Source organism: Symphalangus syndactylus, chromosome 14 (genome assembly GCF_028878055.3).
Source record: "Symphalangus syndactylus isolate Jambi chromosome 14, NHGRI_mSymSyn1-v2.1_pri, whole genome shotgun sequence".
Classification (NCBI taxonomy): domain Eukaryota; kingdom Metazoa; phylum Chordata; class Mammalia; order Primates; family Hylobatidae; genus Symphalangus; species Symphalangus syndactylus.
Window position 1 is genome coordinate 58252606 of NC_072436.2, and position 22296 is coordinate 58274901.

Below are 22296 nucleotides of genomic sequence, written 5' to 3' on the forward strand. Positions count from 1 at the left end.
GCTCCAATTGTTCACTTGCAGTTTCCCCAGAAGGAGTGTTTCAGAACTTCTCAATCAAAAGTAATGTTAAATTCTGTTAGTTGAATGCACAGAACAGAAAGAAGTTTCGCAGAATGCTTCTGTGTAGTTTTTATTTGAAGATATTCCTTTTTCCACATTAGGTCCCTGAGCGCTCCGATTTTCCGCTTTCAATTTGTACAGAAATAGTGTTTCAGAAAGTTGAACTCTGTCAATTGAATGCACGGAACAGAAAGAAGTTTCGCAGAATGCTTCTGTGTAGTTTGTATTTCAAGATATTCTTTTTGCCACTAAAGGCCCCTAAACGCTCCGAATGTCCACCGGCAGTTTCTACAGAAAGAGTGTTTCAGAAATGCTCTATCAAAGGAAGTTTCAACTCTGTTAGTTGAATGCGCAGAACAGAAAGAATCCTCACAGAATGCTTCTGTGTAGTTTTTATTTGAAGATATATCTTTTTCCACTATAGGCCCCTTAGTGCTCTAAATGTCCACTTGCAGTTTCTACTGAGTGTTTCAGAACTGTTCAATCAAAAGTAAGGTTGAACTCTGTCAATTGAATTCACGGAACAGAAAGAAGTTTCGCAGAATGCTTCTGTGTAGTTTGTATTTGAATATATACTTTTTGCCACTAAAGGCCCCTAAGCGCTCAGAATTTCCCTTGCAGCTACTGCAGAGAGAGTGTTTCAGAACTGCTCAATTAAAATTAAGCTTCAACTCTGTTAACCGAATGTAAAGAGCACAAAGAAATTTCACAGAATGTTTCTGTGTAGTTTTTATTTGAAGATATTTCTTCTTCCACTATAGGCCCCTTAGCGCTCCGGATATCCACTTGCAATTTCTACAGAAAGAGTGTTTCATAAGTGTTCAATCAAAAGTAAGGTTGAACTCTGTGAGGTCAATGCACAGAACAGAAAGAAATTTCACAGAATGCTTCTGTGTAGTTTTTATTTGAAGTTATTCCTTTTTCCACTATAGGCCCCTTAGCGCTCCGAATGTCCACTTGCACTTTCTACAGAAAGAGTGTTTCAGATGTGCACAATCCAAAGTAAGTTTCAACTCTGTTAGTTGAATGCAAAGAAGAGAAAGGAGTTTCACAGAATGCTTCTGTGTTGTTTTTATTTGAAGATATTCCTTTTTCCACTTAAGGATCTTAAGCCCTCCAAATGTCCACTTGCAGTTTCTACAGAAAGAGTGTTTCAGAACTGCTCAATGCAGAGTAAAGTTCAACTCTTTTAGCTGAATGCACAGAAAAGAAAGAAGTTTCACAGAATGTTTCTGTGTAGCTTTTATTTGAAGATAGTCCTGTTTCCACTATAGGCCCTTTATCGCTCCGATTGTCCACTTGCAATTTCTACAGAAAGTGTGCTTCAGAACTGCTCATTAAAAAGTAAGGTTCAACTCTGTTAGTTGAATGCACGGAACAGAAAGAAGTTTCGCAGAATGCTTCTCTGTAGTTTTTATTTGAAGATATTCCTTTTTCCAATAGAGGACCCTTGGCGCTCCAATTGTTCACTTGCAGTTTCTCCAGAAGGAGTGTTTCAGAACTTCTCAATCAAAAGTAATGTTAAATTCTGTTAGTTGAATGCACAGAACAGAAAGAAGTTTCGCAGAATGCTTCTGTGTAGTTTTTATTTGAAGATATTCCTTTTTCCACATTAGGTCCCTGAGCGCTCCGAATTTCCGCTTTCAATTTGTACAGAAATAGTGTTTCAGAAAGTTGAACTCTGTCAATTGAATGCACGGAACAGAAAGAAGTTTCGCAGAATGCTTCTGTGTAGTTTGTATTTGAAGATATTCTTTTTGCCACTAAAGGCCCCTAAACGCTCCGAATGTCCACCGGCAGTTTCTACAGAAAGAGTGTTTCAGAAATGCTCTATCAAAGGAAGTTTCAACTCTGTTAGTTGAATGCGCAGAACAGAAAGAATCCTCACAGAATGCTTCTGTGTAGTTTTTATTTGAAGATATTTCTTTTTCCACTATAGGCCCCTTAGTGCTCTAAATGTCCACTTGCAGTTTCTACAGAAAGAGTGTTTCAGAACTGCTCAATGCAAAGTAAAGTTCAACTCCTTTAGCTGAATGCACAGAAAAGAAAGAAGTTTCACAGAATGTTTCTGTGTAGCTTTTATTTGAAGATAGTCCTGTTTCCACTATAGGCCCTTTATCGCTCCGATTGTCCACTTGCAATTTCTACAGAAAGTGTGCTTCAGAACTGCTCATTAAATAGTAAGGTTCAACTCTGTTAGTTGAATGCACAGAACAGAAAGAAGTTTCGCAGAATGCTTCTGTGTAGTGGTTATTTGAAGATATTCCTATTTCCACATTAGGTCCCTCACCGCTTTGAATTTCCGCTTTCAATTTGTACAGAAACAGTTTTGCAGATCTGCTGAATCAAAAGTAAGGTTCATTTCTGTTGGTTGGATGCGCCTAAGAGAAAGAAGTTTCACAGAATATTTCCGTGTAGTTTTCATTTGAAGACAGTCCTTTTTACACAATAGGCCTCTTATCTCTCCGAATGTCCACTTGCAGTTTCTACTGAGTGTTTCAGAACTGTTCAATCAAAAGTAAGGTTGAACTCTGTCAATTGAATGCACGGAACAGAAAGAAGTTTCGCAGAATGCTTCTGTGTAGTTTGTATTTGAAGATATACTTTTTGCCACTAAAGGCCCCTAAGCGCTCAGAATTTCCCTTGCAGCTACTGCAGAGAGAGTGTTTCAGAACTGCTCAATTAAAAGTAAGCTTCAACTCTGTTAACCGAATGTAAAGAGCACAAAGAAATTTCACAGAATGCTTCTGTGTAGTTTTTATTTGAAGATATTTCTTCTTCCACTATAGGCCCCTTAGCGCTCCGGATATCCACTTGCAATTTCTACAGAAAGAGTGTTTCATAAGTGTTCAATCAAAAGTAAGGTTGAACTCTGTGAGGTCAATGCACAGAACAGAAAGAAATTTCACAGAATGCTTCTGTGTAGTTTTTATTTGAAGTTATTCCTTTTTCCACTATAGGCCCCTTAGCGCTCCGAATGTCCACTTGCACTTTCTACAGAAAGAGTGTTTCAGATGTGCACAATCCAAAGTAAGTTTCAACTCTGTTAGTTGAATGCAAAGAAGAGAAAGAAGTTTCACAGAATGCTTCTGTGTTGTTTTTATTTGAAGATATTCCTTTTTCCACTTAAGGATCCTAAGCCCTCCAAATGTCCACTTGCAGTTTCTACAGAAAGAGTGTTTCAGAACTGCTCAATGCAGAGTAAAGTTCAACTCTTTTAGCTGAATGCACAGAAAAGAAAGAAGTTTCACAGAATGTTTCTGTGTAGCTTTTATTTGAAGATAGTCCTGTTTCCACTATAGGCCCTTTATCGCTCCGATTGTCCACTTGCAATTTCTACAGAAAGTGTGCTTCAGAACTGCTCATTAAAAAGTAAGGTTCAACTCTGTTAGTTGAATGCACAGAACAGAAAGAAGTTTCGCAGAATGCTTCTCTGTAGTTTTTATTTGAAGGTATTCCTTTTTCCACATTAGGTCCCTCAGCGCTTCGAACTTCCGCTTTCAATTTGTACAGAAATAGTTTTGCAGATCTGCTGAACCAAAAGTAAGGTTCACTTCTGTTGGTTGAATGCGCCTAAGAGAAAGAAGTTTCACAGAATGTTTCCGTGTAGTTTTTAGTTGAAGATAGTCCTTTTTCCACAATAGACCCCTTATCGCTCTGAATGTCCACTTGCAGTTTCTACTGAAAGAGTGTTTCAGAACTGTTCAATCAAAAGTGAATGCACGGAACAGAAAGAAGTTTCGCAGAATGCTTCTGTGTAGTTTCTATTTGAAGATATTCTTTTTGCCACTAAAGGCCCCTAAGCGCTCAGAATGTCCACCTGCAGTTTCTACAGAAAGAGTGTTTCAGAAATGCTCAAAGGAAGGTTCCACTCTGTCAATTGAATGCGCAGAACAGAAAGAATCCTCACAGAATGCTTCTGTGTAGTTTTTATTGGAAGATATTTCATTTTCCACTATACGTCCCTTAATGCTCTGAATGCCCACTTGCAGTTTCTACAGAAAGAGTGTTTCAGAACTGCTGAATCAAAAGTAAGTTTCAACTCTGTTAGTAGAATGCACAGAACAGAAAGGAGTTTCAGAGAATGCTTCTGTGTAGTTTTTATTTGAAGTTATTCCTTTTTCCACTATAGGCCCCTTAGCGCTCCGAATGTCCACTTGCAGTTTCTACAGAAAGAGTGTTTCAGAAGTGTTCAATCAAAAGTAATGTTGAACTCTGTGAGGTCAATGCACAGAACAGAAAGAAGTTTCGCAGAATGCTTCTGTGTAGTTCTTACTTGAAGATATTCCTTTTTCCACTAAAGGCCCCTTAGCGCTCAGAATGTCCACTTGCAGCTACTGCAGAGAGAGTGTTTCAGAGCTGCTCAATTAAAAGTAAGCTTCAACTCTGTTAACCGAATGTTCAGAGCCCAAAGAAGTTTCACACAATGCTTCTGTGTAGTTGTTATTTGAAGATATATCTTCTTCCACTATAGGCCCCTTAGTGCTCTGAATATCCACTTCCAGTTTCTACAGAGAGAGTGTTTCAGAACTGCTGAATCAAAAGTAAGCTTCAACTGTGTTAGTTGAATGCACAGAACAGAAAGAAATTTCACAGAATGTTTCTGTGTAGTTTTTATTTGAAGTTATTCCTTTTTCCACTATAGGCCCCTTAGCGCTCCGAATGTCCACTTGCACTTTCTACAGAAAGAGTGTTTCAGATGTGCACAATCCAAAGTAAGCTTCAAGTCTGCTAGTTGAAAGCGCAGAACAGAGAGAAGTTTCACAGAATACTTCTGTGTAGTTTTTATTGGAAGGTATTCCTTTTTCCAATGTAGGCCCCTTAGCGATCGGAATGTCCACTTGCAGTTTCCGCAGAAGCAGTGTTTTAGAACTGCTGAATCAAAAGTAAGGCTCAACTCTGTTAGTTGAATGCAAAGAAGAGAAAGAAGTTTCACTGAATGCTTCTGTGTTGTTTTTATTTGAAGATATTCCTTTTTCAACTAAAGGATCCTAAGCCCTCCAAATGTCCACCTGCAGTTTCTACAGAAAGAGTGTTTCAGAACTGCTCAATGCAAAGTACAGTTCAACTCTTTTAGTTGAATGCACAGAACAGAAAGAAGTTTCACAGAATGCTTCTGTGTAGCTTTTATTTGAAGATACTCCTCTTTCCACTATAGGCCCTTTAGCGCTCCGATAGTCCACATGTAATTTCTACAGAAAGTTTGCTTCAGAACTGCTCACTAAAAAGTAAGGTTCAACTCTGTTAGTTGAATGCACAGAACAGAAAGAAGTTTCGCAGAATGCTTCTCTGTAGTTTTTATTTGAAGATATTCCTTTTTCCAATAGAGGACCCTTAGCGCTCCGAATGTCCACTTGCAGTTTCTACAGAAAGAGTGTTTCAGAAGTGTTCAATCAAAAGTAATGTTGAACTCTGTGAGGTCAATGCACAGAACAGAAAGAAGTTTCGCAGAATGCTTCTGTGTAGTTCTTACTTGAAGATATTCCTTTTTCCACTAAAGGCCCCTTAGCGCTCAGAATGTCCACTTGCAGCTACTGCAGAGAGAGTGTTTCAGAGCTGCTCAATTAAAAGTAAGCTTCAACCCTGTTAACCGAATGTTCAGAGCCCGAAGAAGTTTCACACAATGCTTCTGTGTAGTTTTTATTTGAAGATATTTCTTCTTCCACTATAGGCCCCTTAGTGCTCTGAATATCCACTTCCAGTTTATACAGAGAGAGTGTTTCAGAACTGCTGAATCAAAAGTAAGGTTCAACTGTGTTAGTTGAATGCATAGAACAGAAAGAAATTTCACAGAATGCTTCTGTGTAGTTTTTATTTGAAGTTATTCCCTTTTCCACTATAGGCCCCTTAGTGCTCCGAATGTCCACTTGCACTTTCTACAGAAAGAGTGTTTCAGATGTGAACAGTCCAAAGTAAGCTTCAAGTCTGCTAGTTGAAAGCGCAGAACAGAGAGAAGTTTCACAGAATACTTCTGTGTAGTTTTTATTGGAAGATATTCCTTTTTCCAATGTAGGCCCCTTAGCGATCGGAATGTCCACTTGCAGTTTCCGCAGAAGCAGTGTTTTAGAACTGCTGAATCAAAAGTAAGGCTCAACTCTGTTAGTTGAATGCAAGGAAGAGAAAGAAGTTTCACTGAATGCTTCTGTGTTGTTTTTATTTGAAGATATTCCTTTTTCAACTAAAGGATCCTAAGCCCTCCAAATGTCCACTTGCAGTTTCTACAGAAAGAGTGTTTCAGAACTGCCCAATGCAAAGTACAGTTCAACTCTTTTAGTTGAATGCACAGAACAGAAAGAAGTTTCACAGAATGCTTCTGTGTAGCTTTTATTTGAAGATACTCCTCTTTCCACTATAGGCCCTTTATCGCTCCGATTGTCCACATGTAATTTCTACAGAAAGTGTGCTTCAGAACTGCTCACTAAAAAGTAAGGTTCAACTCTGTTAGTTGAATGCACAGAACAGAAAGAAGTTTCGCAGAATGCTTCTCTGTAGTTTTTATTTGAAGATATTCCTTTTTCCACATTAGGTCCCTCAGCGCTTCGAACTTCCGCTTTCAATTTGTACAGAAATAGTTTTGCAGATCTGCTGAACCAAAAGTAAGGTTCACTTCTGTTGGTTGAATGCGCCTAAGAGAAAGAAGTTTCACAGAATGTTTCCGTGTAGTTTTTAGTTGAAGATAGTCCTTTTTCCACAATAGACCCCTTATCGCTCTGAATGTCCACTTGCAGTTTCTACTGAAAGAGTGTTTCAGAACTGTTCAATCATTTGTGCAGTCAAAAAACACATGAAGAAATGCTCCTCATCACTGGCCATCAGAGAAATGCAAATCAAAACCACAGTGAGATACCATCTCACACCAGTTAGAATGGCCATCATTAAAAAATCAGGAAACAACAGGTGCTGGAGAGGATGTGGAGAAATAGGAACACTTTTACACTGTTGGTGGGACTGTAAACTAGTTCAACCATTGTGGAAGTCAGTGTGGCGATTCCTCAGGGATCTCGAACTAGAAATACCATTTGACCCAGCCATCCCATTACTGGGTATATACCCAAAGGACTATAAATCATGCTGCTATAAAGACACATGCACACGTATGTTTATTGCAGCACTATTCACAATAGCAAAGAGTTGGAACCAACCCAAATGTCCAACAACGATAGACTGGATTAAGAAAATGTGGCACATATACACCATGGAATACTATGCAGCCATAAAAAATGATGAGTTCGTGTCCTTTGTAGGGACATGGATGAAACTGGAAAACATCATTCTCAGTAAACTATCGCAAGGACAAAAAACCAAACACCGCATGTTCTCACTCATAGGTGGGAATTGAACAATGAGAACTCATGGACACAGGAAGGGGAACATCACGCTCCGGGGACTGTTGTGGGGTGGGGGGAGGGGGGAGGGACAGCATTAGGAGATACACCTAATGCTAAATGACGAATTAATGGGTGCAGGAAATCAACATGGCACATGGATACATATGTAACAAACCTGCACATTGTGCACATGTACCCTAAAACCCTAAAGTATAATAAAAAAAAAAAAAAAAAAAAAAAAAAAAAAGAACTGTTCAATCAAAAGTAAGGTTGAACTCTGTCAATTAAATGCACGGAACAGAAAGAAGTTTCGCAGAATGCTTCTGTGTAGTTTCTATTTGAAGATATTCTTTTTGCCACTAAAGGCCCCTAAGCGCTCAGAATGTCCACCTGCAGTTTCTACAGAAAGAGTGTTTCAGAAATGCTCAAAGGAAGGTTCCACTCTGTTAATTGAATGTGCAGAACAGAAAGAATCCTCACAGAATGATTCTGTGTAGTTTTTATTTGAAGATATTTCATTTTCCACTATACGCCCCTTAATGCTCTGAATGCCCACTTGCAGTTTCTACAGAAAGAGTGTTTCAGAACTGCTGAATCAAAAGTAAGTTTCAACTCTGTTAGTAGAATGCACAGAACAGAAAGGAGTTTCAGAGAATGCTTCTGTGTAGTTTTTATTTGAAGTTATTCCTTTTTCCACTATACGCCCCTTAGCGCTCCGAATGTCCACTTGCAGTTTCTACAGAAAGAGTGTTTCAGAAGTGTTCAATCAAAAGTAATGTTGAACTCTGTGAGGTCAATGCACAGAACAGAAAGAAGTTTCGCAGAATGCTTCTGTGTAGTTCTTACTTGAAGATATTCCTTTTTCCACTAAAGGCCCCTTAGCGCTCAGAATGTCCACTTGCAGCTACTGCAGAGAGAGTGTTTCAGAGCTGCTCAATTAAAAGTAAGCTTCAACTCTGTTAACCCAATGTTCAGAGCCCAAAGAAGTTTCACACAATGCTTCTGTTTAGTTTTAATTTGAAGATATTTCTTCTTCCACTATAGGCCCCTTAGTGCTCTGAATATCCACTTCCAGTTTCTACAGAGAGAGTGTTTCAGAACTGCTGAATCAAAAGTAAGCTTCAACTGTGTTAGTTGAATGCACAGAACAGAAAGAAATTTCACAGAATGCTTCTGTGTAGTTTTTATTTGAAGTTATTCCTTTTTCCACTATAGGCCCCTTAGCGCTCCGAATGTCCACTTGCACTTTCTACAGAAAGAGTGTTTCAGATGTGCACAATCCAAAGTAAGCTTCAAGTCTGCTAGTTGAAAGGGCAGAACAGAGAGAAGTTTCACAGAATACTTCTGTGTAGTTTTTATTGGAAGATATTCCTTTTTCCAATGTAGGCCCCTTAGCGATCGGAATGTCCACTTGCAGTTTCCGCAGAAGCAGTGTTTTAGAACTGCTGAATCAAAAGTAAGGCTCAACTCTGTTAGTTGAATGCAAAGAAGAGAAAGAAGATTCACTGAATGCTTCTGTGTTGTTTTTATTTGAAGATATTCCTTTTTCAACTAAAGGATCCTAAGCCCTCCAAATGTCCACCTGCAGTTTCTACAGAAAGAGTGTTTCAGAACTGCTCAATGCAAAGTACAGTTCAACTCTTTTAGTTGAATGCACAGAACAGAAAGAAGTTTCACAGAATGCTTCTGTGTAGCTTTTATTTGAAGATACTCCTCTTTCCACTATAGGCCCTTTAGCGCTCCGATTGTCCACATGTAATTTCTACAGAAAGTTTGCTTCAGAACTGCTCACTAAAAAGTAAGGTTAAACTCTGTTAGTTGAATGCACAGAACAGAAAGAAGTTTCGCAGAATGCTTCTCTGTAGTTTTTATTTGAAGATATTCCTTTTTCCAATAGAGGACCCTTGGCGCTCCAATTGTTCACTTGCAGTTTCCCCAGAAGGAGTGTTTCAGAACTTCTCAATCAAAAGTAACGTTAAATTCTGTTAGTTGAATGCACAGAACAGAAAGAAGTTTCGCAGAATGGTTCTGTGTAGTTTTTATTTGAAGTTATTCCTTTTTCCACTATAGGCCCCTTAGCGCTCCCAATGTCCACTTGCACTTTCTACAGAAAGAGTGTTTCAGATGTGCACAATCCAAAGTAAGGTTCAACTCTGTTAGTTGAATGCAAAGAAGAGAAAGAAGTTTCACAGAATGCTTCTGTGTTGTTTTTATTTGAAGATATTCCTTTTTCCACTTAAGGATCCTAAGCCCTCCAAATGTCCACTTGCAGTTTCTACAGAAAGAGTGTTTCAGAACTGCTCAATGCAAAGTAAAGTTCAACTCTTTTAGCTGAATGCACAGAAAAGAAAGAAGTTTCACAGAATGTTTCTGTGTAGCTTTTATTTGAAGATAGTCCTGCTTCCACTATAGGCCCTTTATCGCTCCGATTGTCCACTTGCAATTTCTACAGAAAGTGTGCTTCAGAACTGCTCATTAAAAAGTAAGGTTCAACTCTGTTAGTTGAATGCACAGAACAGAAAGAAGTTTCGCAGAATGCTTCTCTGTAGTTTTTATTTGAAGATATTCCTTTTTCCACATTAGGTCCCTCAGCGCTTCGAACTTCCGCTTTCAATTTGTACAGAAATAGTTTTGCAGATCTGCTGAACCAAAAGAAAGGTTCACTTCTGTTGGTTGAATGCGCCTAAGAGAAAGAAGTTTCACAGAATGTTTCCGTGTAGTTTTTAGTTGAAGATAGTCCTTTTTCCACAATAGACCCCTTATCGCTCTGAATGTCCACTTGCAGTTTCCACTGAAAGAGTGTTTCAGAACTGTTCAATCAAAAGTAAGGTTGAACTCTGTCAATTGAATGCACGGAACAGAAAGAAGTTTCGCAGAATGCTTCTGTGTAGTTTCTATTTGAAGATATTCTTTTTGCCACTAAAGGCCCCTAAGCGCTCAGAATGTCCACCTGCAGTTTCTACAGAAAGAGTGTTTCAGAAATGCTCAAAGGAAGGTTCCCCTCTGTCAATTGAATGCGCAGAACAGAAAGAATCCTCACAGAATGCTTCTGTGTAGTTTTTATTTGAAGATATTTCATTTTCCACTATACGCCCCTTATTGCTCTGAATGCCCACTTGCAGTTTCTACAGAAAGAGTGTTTCAGAACTGCTGAATCAAAAGTAAGTTTCAACTCTGTTAGTAGAATGCACAGAACAGAAAGGAGTTTCAGAGAATGCTTCTGTGTAGTTTTTATTTGAAGTTATTCCTTTTTCCACTATAGGCCCCTTAGCGCTCCGAATGTCCACTTGCAGTTTCTACAGAAAGAGTGTTTCAGAAGTGTTCAATCAAAAGTAATGTTGAACTCTGTGAGGTCAATGCACAGAACAGAAAGAAGTTTCGCAGAATGCTTCTGTGTAGTTCTTACTTGAAGATATTCCTTTTTCCACTAAAGGCCCCTTAGCGCTCAGAATGTCCACTTGCAGCTACTGCAGAGAGAGTGTTTCAGAGCTGCTCAATTAAAAGTAAGCTTCAACTCTGTTAACCGAATGTTCAGAGCCCAAAGAAGTTTCACACAATGCTTCTGTGTAGTTTTTATTTGAAGATATTTCTTCTTCCACTATAGGCCCCTTAGTGCTCTGAATATCCACTTCCAGTTTCTACAGAGAGAGTGTTTCAGAACTGCTGAATCAAAAGTAAGGTTCAACTGTGTTAGTTGAATGCATAGAACAGAAAGAAATTTCACAGAATGCTTCTGTGTAGTTTTTATTTGAAGTTATTCCCTTTTCCACTATAGGCCCCTTAGTGCTCCGAATGTCCACTTGCACTTTCTACAGAAAGAGTGTTTCAGATGTGAACAATCCTAAGTAAGCTTCAAGTCTGCTAGTTGAAAGCGCAGAACAGAGAGAAGTTTCACAGAATACTTCTGTGTAGTTTTTATTGGAAGATATTCCTTTTTCCAATGTAGGCCCCTTAGCGATCGGAATGTCCACTTGCAGTTTCCGCAGAAGCAGTGTTTTAGAACTGCTGAATCAAAAGTAAGGCTCAACTCTGTTAGTTGAATGCAAGGAAGAGAAAGAAGTTTCACTGAATGCTTCTGTGTTGTTTTTATTTGATGATATTCCTTTTTCAACTAAAGGATCCTAAGCCCTCCAAATGTCCACTTGCAGTTTCTACAGAAAGAGTGTTTCAGAACTGCCCAATGCAAAGTACAGTTCAACTCTTTTAGTTGAATGCACAGAACAGAAAGAAGTTTCACAGAATGCTTCTGTGTAGCTTTTATTTGAAGATACTCCTCTTTCCACTATAGGCCCTTTAGCGCTCCGATTGTCCACATGTAATTTCTACAGAAAGTTTGCTTCAGAACTGCTCACTAAAAAGTAAGGTTCAACTCTGTTAGTTGAATGCACGGAACAGAAAGAAGTTTCGCAGAATGCTTCTCTGTAGTTTTTATTTGAAGATATTCCTTTTTCCAATAGAGGACCCTTGGCGCTCCAATTGTTCACTTGCAGTTTCCCCAGAAGGAGTGTTTCAGAACTTCTCAATCAAAAGAAATGTTAAATTCTGTTAGTTGAATGCACAGAACAGAAAGAAGTTTCGCAGAATGCTTCTGTGTAGTTTTTATATGAAGATATTCCTTTTTCCACATTAGGTCCCTGAGCGCTCCGATTTTCCGCTTTCAATTTGTACAGAAATAGTGTTTCAGAAAGTTGAACTCTGTCAATTGAATGCACGGAACAGAAAGAAGTTACGCAGAATGCTTCTGTGTAGTTTGTATTTGAAGATATTCTTTTTGCCACTAAAGGCCCCTAAACGTTCCGAATGTCCACTGGCAGTTTCTACAGAAAGAGTGTTTCAGAAATGCTCTATCAAAGGAAGTTTCAACTCTGTTAGTTGAATGCGCAGAACAGAAAGAATCCTCACAGAATGCTTCTGTGTAGTTTTTATTTGAAGATATTTCTTTTTCCACTATAGGCCCCTTAGTGCTCTAAATGTCCACTTGCAGTTTCTACAGAGAGAGTGTTTCAGAACTGCTGAATCAAAAGTAAGGTTCAACTCTGTTCGTTGAATGCACAGAACAGAAAGAAATTTCACAGAATGCTTCTGTGTAGTTTTTATTTGAAGTTATTCCTTTTTCCACTATAGGCCCCTTAGCGCTCCGAATGTCCACTTGCACTTTCTACAGAAAGAGTGTTTCAGATGTGCACAATCCAAAGTTAGGTTCAACTCTGTTAGTTGAATGCAAAGAAGAGAAAGAAGTTTCACAGAATGCTTCTGTGTTGTTTTTATTTGAAGATATTCCTTTTTCCACTTAAGGATCCTAAGCCCTCCAAATGTCCGCTTGCAGTTTCTACAGAAAGAGTGTTTCAGAGACTGCTCAATGCAAAGTAAAGTTCAACTCTTTTAGCTGAATGCACAGAAAAGAAAGAAGTTTCACAGAATGTTTCTGTGTAGCTTTTATTTGAAGATAGTCCTGTTTCCACTATAGGCCCTTTATCGCTCCGATTGTCCATTTGCAATTTCTACAGAAAGTGTGCTTCAGAACTGCTCATTAAAAAGTAAGGTTCAACTCTGTTAGTTGAATGCACAGAACAGAAAGAAGTTTCGCAGAATGCTTCTCTGTAGTTTTTATTTGAAGATATTCCTTTTTCCACATTAGGTCCCTCAGCGCTTCGAACTTCCGCTTTCAATTTGTACAGAAATAGTTTTGCAGATCTGCTGAACCAAAAGGAAGGTTCACTTCTGTTGGTTGAATGCGCCTAAGAGAAAGAAGTTTCACAGAATGTTTCCGTGTAGTTTTTAGTTGAAGATAGTCCTTTTTCCACAATAGACCCCTTATCGCTCTGAATGTCCACTTTCAGTTTCTACTGAAAGAGTGTTTCAGAACTGTTCAATCAAAAGTAAGGTTGAACTCTGTCAATTGAATGCACGGAACAGAAAGAAGTTTCGCAGAATGCTTCTGTGTAGTTTCTATTTGAAGATATTCTTTTTGCCACTAAAGGCCCCTAAGCGCTCAGAATGTCCACCTGCAGTTTCTACAGAAAGAGTGTTTCAGAAATGCTCAAAGGAAGGTTCCACTCTGTCAATTGAATGCGCAGAACAGAAAGAATCCTCACAGAATGCTTCTGTGTAGTTTTTATTTGAAGATATTTCATTTTCCACTATACGCCCCTTAATGCTCTGAATGCCCACTTGCAGTTTCTACAGAAAGAGTGTTTCAGAACTGCTGAATCAAAAGTAAGTTTCAACTCTGTTAGTAGAATGCACAGAACAGAAAGGAGTTTCAGAGAATGCTTCTGTGTAGTTTTTATTTGAAGTTATTCCTTTTTCCACTATAGGCCCCTTAGCGCTCCGAATGTCCACTTGCAGTTTCTACAGAAAGGGTGTTTCAGAAGTGTTCAATCAAAAGTAATGTTGAACTCTGTGAGGTCAATGCACAGAACAGAAAGAAGTTTCGCAGAATGCTTCTGTGTAGTTCTTACTTGAAGATATTCCTTTTTCCACTAAAGGCCCCTTAGCGCTCAGAATGTCCACTTGCAGCTACTGCAGAGAGAGTGTTTCAGAGCTGCTCAATTAAAAGTAAGCTTCAACTCTGTTAACCGAATGTTCAGAGCCCAAAGAAGTTTCACACAATGCTTCTGTGTAGTTTTTATTTGAAGATATTTCTTCTTCCACTATAGGCCCCTTAGTGCTCTGAATATCCACTTCCAGTTTCTACAGAGAGAGTGTTTCAGAACTGCTGAATCAAAAGTAAGCTTCAACTGTGTTAGTTGAATGCACAGAACAGAAAGAAATTTCACAGAATGCTTCTGTGTAGTTTTTATTTGAAGTTATTCCTTTTTCCACTATAGGCCCCTTAACGCTCCGAATGTCCACTTGCACTTTCTACAGAAAGAGTGTTTCAGATGTGCACAATCCAAAGTAAGCTTCAAGTCTGCTAGTTGAAAGCGCAGAACAGAGAGAAGTTTCACAGAATACTTCTGTGTAGTTTTTATTGGAAGATATTCCTTTTTCCAATGTAGGCCCCTTAGCGATCGGAATGTCCACTTGCAGTTTCCGCAGAAGCAGTGTTTTAGAACTGCTGAATCAAAAGTAAGGCTCAACTCTGTTAGTTGAATGCAAAGAAGAGAAAGAAGTTTCACTGAATGCTTCTGTGTTGTTTTTATTTGAAGATATTCCTTTTTCAACTAAAGGATCCTAAGCCCTCCAAATGTCCACCTGCAGTTTCTACAGAAAGAGTGTTTCAGAACTGCTCAATGCAAAGTACAGTTCAACTCTTTTAGTTGAATGCACAGAACAGAAAGAAGTTTCACAGAATGCTTCTGTGTAGCTTTTATTTGAAGATACTCCTCTTTCCACTATAGGCCCTTTAGCGCTCCGATTGTCCACATGTAATTTCTACAGAAAGTTTGCTTCAGAACTGCTCACTAAAAAGTAAGGTTCAACTCTGTTAGTTGAATGCACAGAACAGAAAGAAGTTTCACAGAATGCTTCTCTGTAGTTTTTATTTGAAGATATTCCTTTTTCCAATAGAGGACCCTTGGCGCTCCAATTGTTCACTTGCAGTTTCCCCAGAAGGAGTGTTTCAGAACTTCTCAATCAAAAGTAACGTTAAATTCTGTTAGTTGAATGCACAGAACAGAAAGAAGTTTCACAGAATGCTTCTGTGTTGTTTTTATTTGAAGATATTCCTTTTTCCTCTTAAGGATCCTAAGCCCTCCAAATGTCCACTTGCAGTTTCTACAGAAAGAGTGTTTCAGAACTGCTCAATGCAAAGTAAAGTTCAACTCTTTTAGCTGAATGCACAGAAAAGAAAGAAGTTTCACAGAATGTTTCTGTGTAGCTTTTATTTGAAGATAGTCCTGTTTCCACTATAGGCCCTTTATCGCTCCAATTGTCCACTTGCAATTTCTACAGAAAGTGTGCTTCAGAACTGCTCATTAAAAAGTAAGGTTCAACTCTGTTAGTTGAATGCACAGAACAGAAAGAAGTTTCGCAGAATGCTTCTCTGTAGTTTTTATTTGAAGATATTCCTTTTTCCACATTAGGTCCCTCAGCGCTTCGAACTTCCGCTTTCAATTTGTGCAGAAATAGTTTTGCAGATCTGCTGAACCGAAAGTAAGGTTCACTTCTGTTGGTTGAATGCGCCTAAGAGAAAGAAGTTTCACAGAATGTTTCCGTGTAGTTTTTAGTTGAAGATAGTATTTTTTCCACAATAGACCCCTTATCGCTCTGAATGTCCACTTGCAGTTTCTACTGAAAGAGTGTTTCAGAACTGTTCAATCAAAAGTAAGGTTGAACTCTGTCAATTGAAGTAAGGTTGAACTCTGTCAATTGAATGCACGGAACAGAAAGAAGTTTCGCAGAATGCTTCTGTGTAGTTTCTATTTGAAGATATTCTTTTTGCCACTAAAGGCCCCTAAGCGCTCAGAATGTCCACCTGCAGTTTCTACAGAAAGAGTGTTTCAGAAATGCTCAAAGGAAGGTTCCACTCTGTCAATTGAATGCGCAGAACAGAAAGAATCCTCACAGAATGCTTCTGTGTAGTTTTTATTTGAAGATATTTCATTTTCCACTATACGCCCCTTAATGCTCTGAATGCCCACTTGCAGTTTCTACAGAAAGAGTGTTTCAGAACTGCTGAATCAAAAGTAAGTTTCAACTCTGTTAGTAGAATGCACAGAACAGAAAGGAGTTTCAGAGAATGCTTCTGTGTAGTTTTTATTTGAAGTTATTCCTTTTTCCACTATAGGCCCCTTAGCGCTCCGAATGTCCACTTGCAGTTTCTACAGAAAGAGTGTTTCAGAAGTGTTCAATCAAAAGTAATGTTGAACTCTGTGAGGTCAATGCACAGAACAGAAAGAAGTTTCGCAGAATGCTTCTGTGTAGTTCTTACTTGAAGATATTCCTTTTTCCACTAAAGGCCCCTTAGCGCTCAGAATGTCCACTTGCAGCTACTGCAGAGAGAGTGTTTCAGAGCTGCTCAATTACAAGTAAGCTTCAACTCTGTTAACCGAATGTTCAGAGCCCAAAGAAGTTTCACACAATGCTTCTGTGTAGTTTTTATTTGAAGATATTTCTTCTTCCACTATAGGCCCCTTAGTGCTCTGAATATCCACTTCCAGTTTCTACAGAGAGAGTGTTTCAGAACTGCTGAATCAAAAGTAAGCTTCAACTGTGTTAGTTGAATGCACAGAACAGAAAGAAATTTCACAGAATGCTTCTGTGTAGTTTTTATTTGAAGTTATTCCTTTTTCCACTATAGGCCCCTTAGCGCTCCGAATGTCCACTTGCACTTTCTACAGAAAGAGTGTTTCAGATGTGCACAATCCAAAGTAAGCTTCAAGTCTGCTAGTTGAAAGCGCAGAACAGAGAGAAGTTTCACAGAATACTTCTGTGTAGTTTTTATTGGAAGATATTCCTTTTTCCAATGTAGGCCCCTTAGCGATCGGAATGTCCACTTGCAGTTTCCGCAGAAGCAGTGTTTTAGAACTGCTGAATCAAAAGTAAGGCTCAACTCTGTTAGTTGAATGCAAAGAAGAGAAAGAAGTTTCACTGAATGCTTCTGTGTTGTTTTTATTTGAAGATATTCCTTTTTCAACTAAAGGATCCTAAGCCCTCCAAATGTCCACCTGCAGTTTCTACAGAAAGAGTGTTTCAGAACTGCTCAATGCAAAGTACAGTTCAACTCTTTTAGTTGAATGCACAGAACAGAAAGAAGTTTCACAGAATGCTTCTGTGTAGCTTTTATTTGAAGATACACCTCTTTCCACTATAGGCCCTTTAGCGCTCCGATTGTCCACATGTAATTTCTACAGAAAGTTTGCTTCAGAACTGCTCACTAAAAAGTAAGGTTCAACTCTGTTAGTTGAATGCACAGAACAGAAAGAAGTTTCGCAGAATGCTTCTCTGTAGTTTTTATTTGAAGATATTCCTTTTTCCAATAGAGGACCCTTGGCGCTCCAATTGTTCACTTGCAGTTTCCCCAGAAGGAGTGTTTCAGAACTTCTCAATCAAAAGTAACGTTAAATTCTGTTAGTTGAATGCACAGAACAGAAAGAAGTTTCGCAGAATGGTTCTGTGTAGTTTTTATTTGAAGTTATTCCTTTTTCCACTATAGGCCCCTTAGCGCTCCGAATGTCCACTTGCACTTTCTACAGAAAGAGTGTTTCAGATGTGCACAATCCAAAGTAAGGTTCAACTCTGTTAGTTGAATGCAAAGAAGAGAAAGAAGTTTCACAGAATGCTTCTGTGTTGTTTTTATTTGAAGATATTCCTTTTTCCACTTAAGGATCCTAAGCCCTCCAAATGTCCACTTGCAGTTTCTACAGAAAGAGTGTTTCAGAACTGCTCAATGCAAAGTAAAGTTCAACTCTTTTAGCTGAATGCACAGAAAAGAAAGAAGTTTCACAGAATGTTTCTGTGTAGCTTTTATTTGAAGATAGTCCTGTTTCCACTATAGGCCCTTTATCGCTCCGATTGTCCACTTGCAATTTCTACAGAAAGTGTGCTTCAGAACTGCTCATTAAAAAGTAAGGTTCAACTCTGTTAGTTGAATGCACAGAACAGAAAGAAGTTTCGCAGAATGCTTCTCTTTAGTTTTTATTTGAAGATATTCCTTTTTCCACATTAGGTCCCTCAGCGCTTCGAACTTCCGCTTTCAATTTGTACAGAAATAGTATTGCAGATCTGCTGAACCAAAAGAAAGGTTCACTTCTGTTGGTTGAATGCGCCTAAGAGAAAGAAGTTTCACAGAATGTTTCCGTGTAGTTTTTAGTTGAAGATAGTCCTTTTTCCACAATAGACCCCTTATCGCTCTGAAAGTCCACTTGCAGTTTCCACTGAAAGAGTGTTTCAGAACTGTTCAATCAAAAGTAAGGTTGAACTCTGTCAATTGAATGCACGGAACAGAAAGAAGTTTCGCAGAATGCTTCTGTGTAGTTTCTATTTGAAGATACTCTTTTTGCCACTAAAGGCCCCTAAGCGCTCAGAATGTCCACCTGCAGTTTCTACAGAAAGAGTGTTTCAGAAATGCTCAAAGGAAGGTTCCCCTCTGTCAATTGAATGCGCAGAACAGAAAGAATCCTCACAGAATGCTTCTGTGTAGTTTTTATTTGAAGATATTTCATTTTCCACTATACGCCCCTTATTGCTCTGAATGCCCACTTGCAGTTTCTACAGAAAGAGTGTTTCAGAACTGCTGAATCAAAAGTAAGTTTCAACTCTGTTAGTAGAATGCACAGAACAGAAAGGAGTTTCAGAGAATGCTTCTGTGTAGTTTTTATTTGAAGTTATTCCTTTTTCCACTATAGGCCCCTTAGCGCTCCGAATGTCCACTTGCAGTTTCTACAGAAAGAGTGTTTCAGAAGTGTTCAATCAAAAGTAATGTTGAACTCTGTGAGGTCAATGCACAGAACAGAAAGAAGTTTCGCAGAATGCTTCTGTGTAGTTCTTACTTGAAGATATTCCTTTTTCCACTAAAGGACCCTTAGCGCTCAGAATGTCCACTTGCAGCTACTGCAGAGAGAGTGTTTCAGAGCTGCTCAATTAAAAGTAAGCTTCAACTCTGTTAACCGAATGTTCAGAGCCCAAAGAAGTTTCACACAATGCTTCTGTGTAGTTTTTATTTGAAGATATTTCTTCTTCCACTATAGGCCCCTTAGTGCTCTGAATATCCACTTCCAGTTTCTACAGAGAGAGTGTTTCAGAACTGCTGAATCAAAAGTAAGGTTCAACTGTGTTAGTTGAATGCATAGAACAGAAAGTAATTTCACAGAATGCTTCTGTGTAGTTTTTATTTGAAGTTATTCCCTTTTCCACTATAGTCCCCTTAGTGCTCCGAATGTCCACTTGCACTTTCTACAGAAAGAGTGTTTCAGATGTGAACAATCCTAAGTAAGCTTCAAGTCTGCTAGTTGAAAGCGCAGAACAGAGAGAAGTTTCACAGAATACTTCTGTGTAGTTTTTATTGGAAGATATTCCTTTTTCCAATGTAGGCCCCTTAGCGATCGGAATGTCCACTTGCAGTTTCCGCAGAAGCAGTGTTTTAGAACTGCTGAATCAAAAGTAAGGCTCAACTCTGTTAGTTGAATGCAAGGAAGACAAAGAAGTTTCACTGAATGCTTCTGTGTTGTTTTTATTTGAAGATATTCCTTTTTCAACTAAAGGATCCTAAGCCCTCCAAATCTCCACTTGCAGTTTCTACAGAAAGAGTGTTTCAGAACTGCCCAATGCAAAGTACAGTTCAACTCTTTTAGTTGAATGCACAGAACAGAAAGAAGTTTCACAGAATGCTTCTGTGTAGCTTTTATTTGAAGATACTCCTCTTTCCACTATAGGCCCTTTAGCGCTCCGATTGTCCACATGTAATTTCTACAGAAAGTTTGCTTCAGAACTGCTCACTAAAAAGTAAGGTTCAACTCTGTTAGTTGAATGCACGGAACAGAAAGAAGTTTCGCAGAATGCTTCTCTGTAGTTTTTATTTGAAGATATTCCTTTTTCCAATAGAGGACCCTTGGCGCTCCAATTGTTCACTTGCAGTTTCCCCAGAAGGAGTGTTTCAGAACTTCTCAATCAAAAGAAATGTTAAATTCTGTTAGTTGAATGCACAGAACAGAAAGAAGTTTCGCAGAATGCTTCTGTGTAGTTTTTATTTGAAGATATTCCTTTTTCCACATTAGGTCCCTGAGTGCTCCGATTTTCCGCTTTCAATTTGTACAGAAATAGTGTTTCAGAAAGTTGAACTCTGTCAATTGAATGCACGGAACAGAAAGAAGTTTCGCAGAATGCTTCTGTGTAGTTTGTATTTGAAGATATTCTTTTTGCCACTAAAGGCCCCTAAACGCTCCGAATGTCCACTGGCAGTTTCTACAGAAAGAGTGTTTCAGAAATGCTCTATCAAAGGAAGTTTCAACTCTGTTAGTTGAATGCGCAGAACAGAAAGAATCCTCACAGAATGCTTCTGTGTAGTTTTTATTTGAAGATATTTCTTTTTCCACTATAGGCCCCTTAGTGCTCTAAATGTCCACTTGCAGTTTCTACAGAGAGAGTGTTTCAGAACTGCTGAATCAAAAGTAAGGTTCAACTCTGTTCGTTGAATGCACAGAACAGAAAGAAATTTCACAGAATGCTTCTGTGTAGTTTTTATTTGAAGTTATTCCTTTTTCCACTATAGGCCCCTTAGCGCTCCGAATGTCCACTTGCACTTTCTACAGAAAGAGTGTTTCAGATATGCACAATCCAAAGTTAGGTTCAACTCTGTTAGTTGAATGCAAAGAAGAGAAAGAAGTTTCACAGAATGCTTCTGTGTTGTTTTTATTTGAAGATATTCCTTTTTCCACTTAATGATCCTAAGCCCTCCAAATGTCCGCTTGCAGTTTCTACAGAAAGAGTGTTTCAGAGACTGCTCAATGCAAAGTAAAGTTCAACTCTTTTAGCTGAATGCACAGAAAAGAAAGAAGTTTCACAGAATGTTTCTGTGTAGCTTTTATTTGAAGATAGTCCTGTTTCCACTATAGGCCCTTTATCGCTCCGATTGTCCAGTTGCAATTTCTACAGAAAGTGTGCTTCAGAACTGCTCATTAAAAAGTAAGGTTCAACTCTGTTAGTTGAATGCACAGAACAGAAAGAAGTTTCGCAGAATGCTTCTCTGTAGTTTTTATTTGAAGATATTCCTTTTTCCACATTAGGTCCCTCAGCGCTTCGAACTTCCGCTTTCAATTTGTACAGAAATAGTTTTGCAGATCTGCTGAACCAAAAGGAAGGTTCACTTCTGTTGGTTGAATGCGCCTAAGAGAAAGAAGTTTCACAGAATGTTTCCGTGTAGTTTTTAGTTGAAGATAGTCCTTTTTCCACAATAGAGCCCTTATCGCTCTGAATGTCCACTTTCAGTTTCTACTGAAAGAGTGTTTCAGAACTGTTCAATCAAAAGTAAGGTTGAACTCTGTCAATTGAATGCACGGAACAGAAAGAAGTTTCGCAGAATGCTTCTGTGTAGTTTCTATTTGAAGATATTCTTTTTGCCACTAAAGGCCCCTAAGCGCTCAGAATGTCCACCTGCAGTTTCTACAGAAAGAGTGTTTCAGAAATGCTCAAAGGAAGGTTCCACTCTGTCAATTGAATGCGCAGAACAGAAAGAATCCTCACAGAATGCTTCTGTGTAGTTTTTATTTGAAGATATTTCATTTTCCACTATACGCCCCTTAATGCTCTGAATGCCCACTTGCAGTTTCTACAGAAAGAGTGTTTCAGAACTGCTGAATCAAAAGTAAGTTTCAACTCTGTTAGTAGAATGCACAGAACAGAAAGGAGTTTCAGAGAATGCTTCTGTGTAGTTTTTATTTGAAGTTATTCCTTTTTCCACTATAGGCCCCTTTGCGCTCCGAATGTCCACTTGCAGTTTCTACAGAAAGGGTGTTTCAGAAGTGTTCAATCAAAAGTAATGTTGAACTCTGTGAGGTCAATGCACAGAACAGAAAGAAGTTTTGCAGAATGCTTCTGTGTAGTTCTTACTTGAAGATATTCCTTTTTCCACTAAAGGCCCCTTAGCGCTCAGAATGTCCACTTGCAGCTACTGCAGAGAGAGTGTTTCAGAGCTGCTCAATTAAAAGTAAGCTTCAACTCTGTTGACCGAATGTTCAGAGCCCAAAGAAGTTTCACACAATGCTTCTGTGTAGTTTTTATTTGAAGATATTACTTCTTCCACTATAGGCCCCTTAGTGCTCTGAATATCCACTTCCAGTTTCTACAGAGAGAGTGTTTCAGAACTGCTGAATCAAAAGTAAGCTTCAACTGTGTTAGTTGAATGCACAGAACAGAAAGAAGTTTCACAGAATGCTTCTGTGTTGTTTTTATTTGAAGATATTCCTTTTTCCTCTTAAGGATCCTAAGCCCTCCAAATGTCCACTTGCAGTTTCTACAGAAAGAGTGT